The sequence below is a fragment of the Paramormyrops kingsleyae genome, chromosome 8 (assembly GCF_048594095.1).
Source record: "Paramormyrops kingsleyae isolate MSU_618 chromosome 8, PKINGS_0.4, whole genome shotgun sequence".
In the NCBI taxonomy this organism is placed as follows: domain Eukaryota; kingdom Metazoa; phylum Chordata; class Actinopteri; order Osteoglossiformes; family Mormyridae; genus Paramormyrops; species Paramormyrops kingsleyae.
The window spans coordinates 9,223,644-9,233,028 of record NC_132804.1 but is presented as its reverse complement, the minus strand read 5'-3'; positions in this window follow the sequence as shown (position 1 = coordinate 9,233,028).

The following is a 9,385-nucleotide window of genomic DNA, read 5'->3' as shown; positions in this document are numbered from 1 at the left end:
AACTCACTGCCTGTCACACCGTCACATCAACCGCAGAGATAACCCTATCCAGTCTGAGCAGGCGGCCCAAGGCCCCATGGGAAACGTAGGCAATTTGTGTGTCAGTAAAATGTAAGAAGCATTGACAGCCCCATTGCTTTTTTTTCCACAACCAAATCATAAACTACAAGAAGAACGAGGTCGTTAAGACTCAAGGGATGGAGTCGGCTCTGCTTGTGCTCAACACCTCATTGTATGCTTATGCTATTTAGCCTGTTTCTGTTACAGATTGATAAAATTTTTTGGTGGGGGATGGAGAATTATCTGGCTTGACATCAAACAAGAGTCACTCGGACGTCTGCTAAAGCCATAAATGGCTTGGCCTCATTTTCTGATGGAAATGAAGGCACTGTGGGCAGAAGGACAGGCATGTCTCTCTGTGTAGCCCTGCCCCAAATCTTTAAACCTTTTACATCTCGGATCTGCAGGGAGACCATGGAGTGCCTATCATCTCCGTTCTCAGGTGGCTGTGGGCTACTGCAGCTCCACAACCTTCTTCTTGCTGGGCCTTCTTGGGGTGTCCAGTGAAGGACCTGTTGGGCCACAATATTCTGGGGTAGATCCAGAAGATTGGGGATTACTTTCCATCCCCCTGCTATCTTCAGTGAGGAAAGTGAGGATCCTGGACAAGGTCAACCAGGAAGACAAGGATTAAAACTGCATATCAAACCTCCCAGGGTAAAAAAACGAAAAAGCGATAGCAAGAAATACAACACGAAGCCCACCAGGATTCTTTATCGGCAAGGAGGTCCCCTCAGCTTCTGGAAGGACCACAGAAGAGCCATTGTAAGCCCAGATAATGCAGTCACCTCCCACCCCTCAGCACTGGTCCAGAAACTTTCATGACACCCAAGCAGGCCTGGAACATGGGCCCCAGTCCCACAGCTGGTTCATGCCTATTTCACATTGATTCAGGAAGCATTAACATCCAACAGATAAGCTGTTCTGCAGCATTGAAACAATGTCATGGGCAGAAGGTGAAGGTACAGACCCAGCTTACGATGGTCCCTGTCACAATATTTCTTTACGATGGGTGTGATTATTCAATAAATTACATGAGATATTCAACACTTTATTATCAGATAGGCTTTGTGTTAATCATTTTGCCAACTGTAGGTTTATGTAAGTGTTCTAAGCATGTTTATGGTCGGCTAGGCTAGGCTATGATGTTTATCAGGTTAGGTGTACTGTATTAAAATGAATTTTCGCATAACGATATTTTCACATTACGATATACACTCACCTAAAGGATTATTAGGAACACCTGTTCAATTTCTCATTAATGCAATTATCTAATCAACCAATCACATGGCAGTTGCTTCAATGCATTTAGGGGTGTGGTCCTGGTCAAGACAATCTCCTGAACTCCAAACTGAATGTCAGAATGGGAAAGAAAGGTGATTTAAGCAATTTTGAGCGTGGCATGGTTGTTGGTGCCAGACGGGCCGGTCTGAGTATTTCACAATCTGCTCAGTTACTGGGATTTTCACACAGAACCATTTCTAGGGTTTACAAAGAATGGTGTGCAAAGGGAAAAACATCCAGTATGTGGCAGTCCTGTGGGCGAAAATGCCTTGTTGATGCTAGAGGTCAGAGGAGAATGGGCCGACTGATTCAAGCTGATAGAAGAGCAACTTTGACTGAAATAACCACTCGTCACAACCGAGGTATGCAGCAAAGCATTTGTGAAGCCACAACACACACAACCTTCAGGCGGATGGGCTACAACAGCAGAAGACCCCACCGGGTACCACTCATCTCCACTACAAATAGGAAAAAGAGGCTACAATTTGCACAAGCTCACCAAAATTGGACAGTTGAAGAATGGAAAAATGTTGCCTGCTCTGATGAGTCTCGATTTCTGTTGAGACATTCAAATGGTAGAGTCAGAATTTGGCGTAAACAGAATGAGAACATGGATCCATCATGCCTTGTTACCACTGTGCAGGCTGGTGGTGGTGGTGTAATGGTGTGGGGGATGTTTTCTTGGCACACTTTAGGCCCCTTAGTGCCAATTGGGCATTGTTTAAATGCCACGGCCTACTTGAGCATTGTTTCTGACCATGTCCATCCCTTTATGACCACCATGTACCCATCCTCTGATGGCTACTTCCAGCAGGATAATGCACCATGTCACAAAGCTCAAATCATTTCAAATTGGTTTCTTGAACATGACAATGAGTTCACTGTACTACAATGGCCCCCACAGTCACCAGATCTCAACCCAATAGAGCATCTTTGGGATGTGGTGGAACGGGAGCTTCGTGCCCTGGATGTGCATCCCACAAATCTCCATCAACTGCAAGATGCTATCCTATCAATATGGGCCAACATTTCTAAAGAATGCTTTCAGCACCTTGTTGAATCAATGCCACGTAGAATTAAGGCAGTTCTGAAGGCAAAAGGGGGTCAAACACTGTATTAGTATGGTGTTCCTAATAATCCTTTAGGTGAGTGTATTTATCGGAACGTAACCCCATCGCAATACATCTGTAGTGTATCTAAGTCATTTACTGGCTGATTCTGAAAGGAGTCTGTTCTGGATCCATTATTTTGAATCTTGTGTCTGCACTTTCATAGCATAAAAAAAACCTCTAGCTCCCATCTCACTCGGGGGGGGGGGGGGGGGGGCATTAAGGGAGCAGCTACACCAAACTGTGATTCATTAAGTGCCTTTCCCCTGTTTGTCCTTGTTAAAATCTGCTCCCAAACATCTACACTTCTACCACAGTAAGGTCACTCATGTTTTAAGGGGACTCTCGCAAATGTTAGTGACTCTGTACAGGAAAAGCTCTGTCACGGGCGACAGGACTCAGGTTCCGACACACCCCCTGTGGACGAGGAAGCTCTGAGTGAAGATCTGGCTGCAGGAAGCCAGAAGGAAGCAGCCAACGTGATTGACACGATGCTCTGCGGTCAAAAGAACGTGTCTATATATAACTCAAATGCAAATGATAAGGCTGCGCCAGTTATATTAAAAGAACAGGTCGTGCTCTGTGTCTGAGCGTGCGGTAACCACAGTGACACGCATTTCCCCCTGGTGTCGCTTGTTTTTTTGATCAACGGTTGTGTCTGGAACGACATATCAGCAGGGCAGATCGGGACGGGCACGACAACGGTGCGGATCACAAGGGAGAAGACCGCGGCAACTTGTGGAGAAGGAACTCCGAAAGTGCCTAGATGCCATCGACAGCAGGAGCGGCTGACCGTGTTCCACACTGCCTTGACACTTCTAAATAAGTTATAGTACTTTTGGGTGGAAATTTACAGGGTTTTTCTTCAAATTGAAGAAAAATTGAATGCTGAAAATTGGTTACTCGGTCACTCAGAAGCATTTCTTGGTCGCTGTGACCGATGAGCTCTAAAATCACTAAAGCCGGTTTAAAAATCACATTAAATCTTGTTTTCTACAAACCGGTCAATATTGATCTTTTGCAGCCTTTTACGTCCTGAAATACCCCACATACTGTCATGATTCGGTTGAGCTAGTGCAACACAAGCGAGTCTAATTTCATGAAAAAGCCCCCCTACAAGACTGAGGGGGTGTGAAGGGCAGAGTGAGAAGTCAGGAAATGTGGGGGCCATGAGCAATGCTGACCTCGGGGTGAGCTTCATGGTTCTTAAAACCCACCGGCCCTGAAAACGGCTGGGGGGAGTGGGGGGGGGGGGGGGGGGGGCGATGCCATGCTGCAAGACGAGGGCCAGCATGGTGAGCGGAGCGGTGATTTACAGCACGGCTACTTCCTAGCAGGTCAAGCGACCGCGCTGAACAGCAACACGCTTGACACTTGTGGGGGGGGGGGGGGGGCAGAAGGGGTGGCAAAGCAGCCGCCAGCTCCAGGACGAGCCCCGAAAAACATAGTGCGGGTCTGTGACACCATCGTAACCAGTGCTGGATCCAGACTTATGCAACCTACAGGGGTGTTAGGGGCCCAAACAAAGTCATGAGAAAAATATATATCATGCATAAACAACAACTGCACTAAATTTAAAATATATTAAAAAATAAAAACCACATATGTCAGATTATTGTAAATCTAATTGTATACGAGCAGAATGAAACATGCAGAGGTTTAGTTACACGCAGAACAGGCAGTTGGCTAGAGCGCCTGAATTACCTGCATTAACGTAGAAATGAAATGATCATGAGAGGCCTCCCCCTTACAGAAACTGTCCTCACCTGGGTCCAATCAGCTCCTAACAAGGTGAACGAATCCAGCTACTGTCCCCCTGTGCTACATCGTAGCTTGCGGCTCAGGGCACTAACAGCACCTGCACGGAACATCACGTGTAAATACGGAACTACAGGGGACTTACCGATGCAAAAAGCTACGTCAGGTGTGAGCTGCACACTGCAAAGTGCCGTAGCGGACCTGGTGCCAGACAACGGCCCACAAGAGGGTAACTAAACCGTCATAAAGGCTGAATCAGCCCATCACGCCGCTTAGTCACGAAAGAAGATGCAGATTGTACACACAGCACCGAAAATGAACCGCAACTGTGTCTGAAAAAAGAAGTGAGGTCTCTCAACACAGTCACTCCTACTTAATGTGGACAATACTTAGAACTATGGCATTTGGGGTAATGATTGCATTACATATTCCACAAATGCATATTTTTGGAACAACTGATGTTAAAAAAAAAAAGTTGTGGGCATAACTACTGATTATAAAATTACAGTTACAATCATGATATACAGTGCCAAGAATTACAGTGAGTAGGAAAGCTGGAATTTTCCCAGAATATCCTCATTTGACAGGGGGCTGGTCAGCCATATTCACTGTGTTGCATTATTTATCCAATCCTGGTAGCAGAGATTTGCACACAGATTTGATTCTGTTACCACGTGACTTTGATGCCAGAGAAAAGTTTAAATAAGTACAGCTTAATATGATCAACAGAAACTGAGTAGACACAAAAGTGACAATACCTGATGCAAAATGACAAAAATTAATGCAGGGTATTACTCTGAAACTGTTTGATTTGAGCTTACCTGGGCCAGCGTTTGCTCCATCTGTTGATTAACTCATAAGGTTGTCCAGAGACACCAGCGGGCAAAGTTGGGGAGAAGGTCAGCTTCAGGGAGCCTTCAAAGGTCAACAGAAGGTGGAGAGTCACACTGCCTGGTGATGCTAATGGCGGCAGTTTGACTAATTATTTTTTATTGCGTTTTTAGGAGGCCACGTAGCCTGAAATTGTTCACTTTTGGCTATTTGGACAGCTGGATTTTTTGTTTCTACAAAGCAACCGCCTTCCTCCAAGGTCCGGCAGCTGGTGGCCGACTGGAATCCGAACCAGGGCCCTTTCCGTCACGGTTTCAGTTTTGAATTATATTTTTAAATCACTGTGAGAGCTGCTGATTTCCCATAGCTCTCAACCACCGAAGTGTCCTCAATCAACTGATGCGTTTCAAAGGTCTGTTTTTTCATTTTTAACTTTTTTACGCTAATAAAGTGCAAAGAAACAGAAAGTATATTAGCTAGTATTTCTGGGTGCTGTGATGTGCATTTGCAGGCAAGTGTACCCAGGATCCCACACAGAACACACAGCCGTCAACATGGAATGAAAGGGCAGGATATCCAAGCATGCTGGGAAACGACCGGGGCCGTCCACCTGCTGGCGTGGGTGCGGGAACACATGCCTAGTTTTGTTGCCCAAACTGACACACACACTCAATGTGCCCAGGAACACGGCGGCAGACTGTGTGCACAGAAGCCTAAAAGAGTAATTGCCTGTTCCACACCTCAGGGGTCAAAGGTCGCCCACAGACACAGGGGGTCCCTCTGGCTGGATTAATTAGCCCACAAGGTGACAAATGAGCTCCTTCAGGTTGAGCACTCAGCTGCTGGGGACATACGGTCCAGCGCACATGGTCATGTGACTGCATGCATCACCCTGACCACGCCCCTAAGGCCTTCCAAAGGAAGTCCCGCCCCTTCCCTCATAAGGGCTCGCTTTTCCTCTACGAATGCACCGGAAACGTCATGCACCACCTTCGCCTGCAGCTCCATCTCCGCATGAGGTCCAGAAGATCTCCGTGGTGTCTAATAGCTCTCTTGACCCTGTGGGCCAAATAACTCAGGGAACTTAACAGCCGTTGAAAAGGCGTCAGATTTATGCTGGCCATCCCTCAAAGATTAGACGGCATCCAGGGGTCAGCAGGAGCAAGACGGATGGCTGCCGGACGGGGCGGTGGCCGTCGGCTCAGACTCTTGCCTTTGCACTCGACCACTCTGGCTAAGACGCTGAAGCTTGTGGATGAAAACACAGGGATAGGCATCTTGTTAGCCAAGCGCATAGCAGAATGCATTTGCTGGTAGACCGGGAGGACGAATGCAGGGTGGGCCGGGGTGGGTGCCATGTAATTTAGCCTTGATTTATAGGCCGACAACGGCCAACACAAGCAGCCTTCATCAGAGTGGTACAATGAGTTGCCCAGGCCTACATCATGCCCTGGCTGACGTGGGACAACAAGAAACCTCTTTCAAATCTTGGCCCCCTCCTGGGGACCCTGTGACCTCTGCACCTCCCTACATCTGACAGCCAGCACACAGCCCCCAGATACACCCAAAAGTAAATAAATGCAGTGCACCACGGCATGTCCATGGCAGCCAGGAGTGTTCTGCAACTAAGATTCCAGAAACCCACCACCAAGTGGCTAGAAAACCAAGGGAGTGTTATTGGTTGTCCAACCGGTCAACCCCCCCCCCCAAAAAATTGTGCTCTTGAAAACTGATATAGACCGAAGAGAATCCCCTGACTGTCTAGAAGAACATGACACCGTGCACTGCCTCGTGCATTCTTCCTAAAACGTTCCGAGATGTTTTCAGTGTGACCTTAGTTTGTGCGAGATACCGACCGGGTCATTGTGTCACAGACCCTGGTCACCCAGGCAACAAGAACAAGCAGCTATTGGTTGACAGTCTTCAGGTGAGGTAGCAGGACCATCGGCAACGTGCTCCACCACGCAGGTGGTGACGTGCGGCTCTGCCGTGGCCACCTTTCATATGGAACAGGTTTAGCACGAGCTCAGGACACGTGTCACATCGCTAACGAACTTGCGGCCCTTTGTAGATAAAGCCTAATAAAAGTGAGACAGCTGAAATGAAACCCATATCTGCTCATAAATCAAAGGCGTAAGTGGGAGGGGGGAGAAAAATCCTCACTCAGCAATTTGTCCCCTTTGGTCTCCGTGTGAAACAGCTTCAGAAGCTGGCCTGCACTTTGATTTCTCCTCGGAGCAGGAGAGGTTGATGGATTGCGTGTCTGCGTGTTTTTCCAAACCCACCTCAGCTCGCTTGGGTGCTGGGTGAATCTTAGCCAAATTTTGCAGTGAGTGGGGGAACTAAAAAAATAAAATAGAAAAATGAAGAGACTGGTATAACTGGTAAAAAAAAATGGAAAAAATGAAGTCGCGTAGACTATTTCCCCAGCATTGGTTAGCATGACTTTTCCAGGCGGATACATTTTGTGAATTTTCATTTAGTCAAAATGGCTTAGGAGAGTCACAAGTGCAGAGTTTTAATGGAGATTTATTGAGTCAGAGTAAGGTTAGGGAGTTGGCTAATTGACGTCTGCTTCCTAGATCAGGCCTGCTGCCACGGTTGGAAGCCAGCATCGGGTCCTTGGACCGTGTATGACAGGGGCGTCCTCTGCGCTGCCTGTTCTCCTTGATGGTCTCCTTAATGACTATACATCTGTCACCTCGGGGCTTGCAGAGACCAAGATAGCCGCCCCCCCCTCGCCCCCTTCCTCCACCTTCAGGGTAACAGTGAAACAAAGGGCCTGTGTGGTTGAGCAGGAGCAGTTTTTAACCACACCTCCCCCCTAATCCCTCTCTCTCTCTCCTGGCAGCGGCGGCAGAGAACGGCATGCTGGAATTCCTACATCTGGCTTGAATCTGAGGCTGCGGTCATTTAATCACGGCCCTGCCGGCCTCTCCAGCCGGCCCACAAAGGCCGGACTGTTCCGGGCTTTCCGGGACCTCGCTCGTGACCGGGGGCGAGGAGGGGCTCCGGCGCCGGCCAGTCGGAGCCAGCGGCGCAAGGCGGACGGAGCGTGCCGTCTGCCCAGGGCGGGCTTTGGCGAGACGAGGAGGGGGCACCCAGGGGCCAGGGGGGCTCGACAGACCTGGTGACAGAATGTTGTCCTCTGTCAGCTCCTCTGTTCTCCTTTCTTTCTACTTACTTGCGACTGGCGAGCCTTGAGGTCTCCGTACGTTTCGGATCCGCTCGCTGTCACGGGGTCTTGACAAGAAAGCTTTTTATTCTTTAATACAACCTAATTTGCATAAAGCTGATTGTTTAAAGAGAAGCATGTGCAGTGCGCTTGTTTTCAGAAATGACGCAGTTGCTGCTTTTAATAGCGTTTGCCTGAAGCGCGGATAGAAAGCAGCCATATTCTTTGCAAATTACACTGCCGTCGAGGACACCGCTTACCAACCTCCAATCCCCCGCTCGCGCCCAACTGCCCACGTCTGTAAACAATGACGCAGCCAGAAACCAGGGGCTGCAGACGCACTGGAATTGAGCAAAATGGCGTGTTGCATGTCAGTAGGCCCAAAATCAGACGCAAGTCAGCTGGTGGCTTAACGGTTAAGGAAGGGGTCCCGTGATCGCTCCCAGGAGCGGCCTGTTGATGAACCCTTGAGCGAAGAGCTTAACGCAAGCTCCTTCTGCAAATATCCACGGCATACAATAGTCACGGGAGGAGAAACAGGTCGAGCCGCCAACGGCAATGAAAACACGTGATAAAGCGTCTTTTTAATCCGGCAAGCTCGAGGCCCTTTTTGTGCCGTGGCCTGCAAACCATGCAAAGGAGCATGCGCCATATCCTGCGCCGTATCCTGCGCCGTGTCCCGCATCTGCTCGCAGGATAAGAATAGCCCTTTGTTATCAGGCGTTTTGCTCACTCTTTAAGTTTTGCCGCCTTATCGGGCAGTACTGCAGGTCACTGTGAAAGGAGACCAAAATATCCTTCCGTCCTCAAACCCCCAACCCCCCCACGCTTCTCTGTGTCCCGGTTAATGAGGTTCAACTCCAGGTCAGGCGAGAGGGAGGGCCTGGAGCGGAGCCAGCCGGCCGTCAGTGACGGCAGTGAGAAGCCAAGACCCAGCCACCTCCTCGCTCAGCCGGTGTCGGCGTGCTGTGTCACCAAAATATATATCCCACATTTTTATATTTTAACTATATATTTTTTATATCATTCACAAACTATACATATATATGACTTAATAAATGCCAACACAAGCAGATTACTGAGTGCACAATTTTAAATCAAGACAAATTTGATATATGAAGACAGAACATATATATGTTATTATATCGACTTGCCATATTGGCTACAT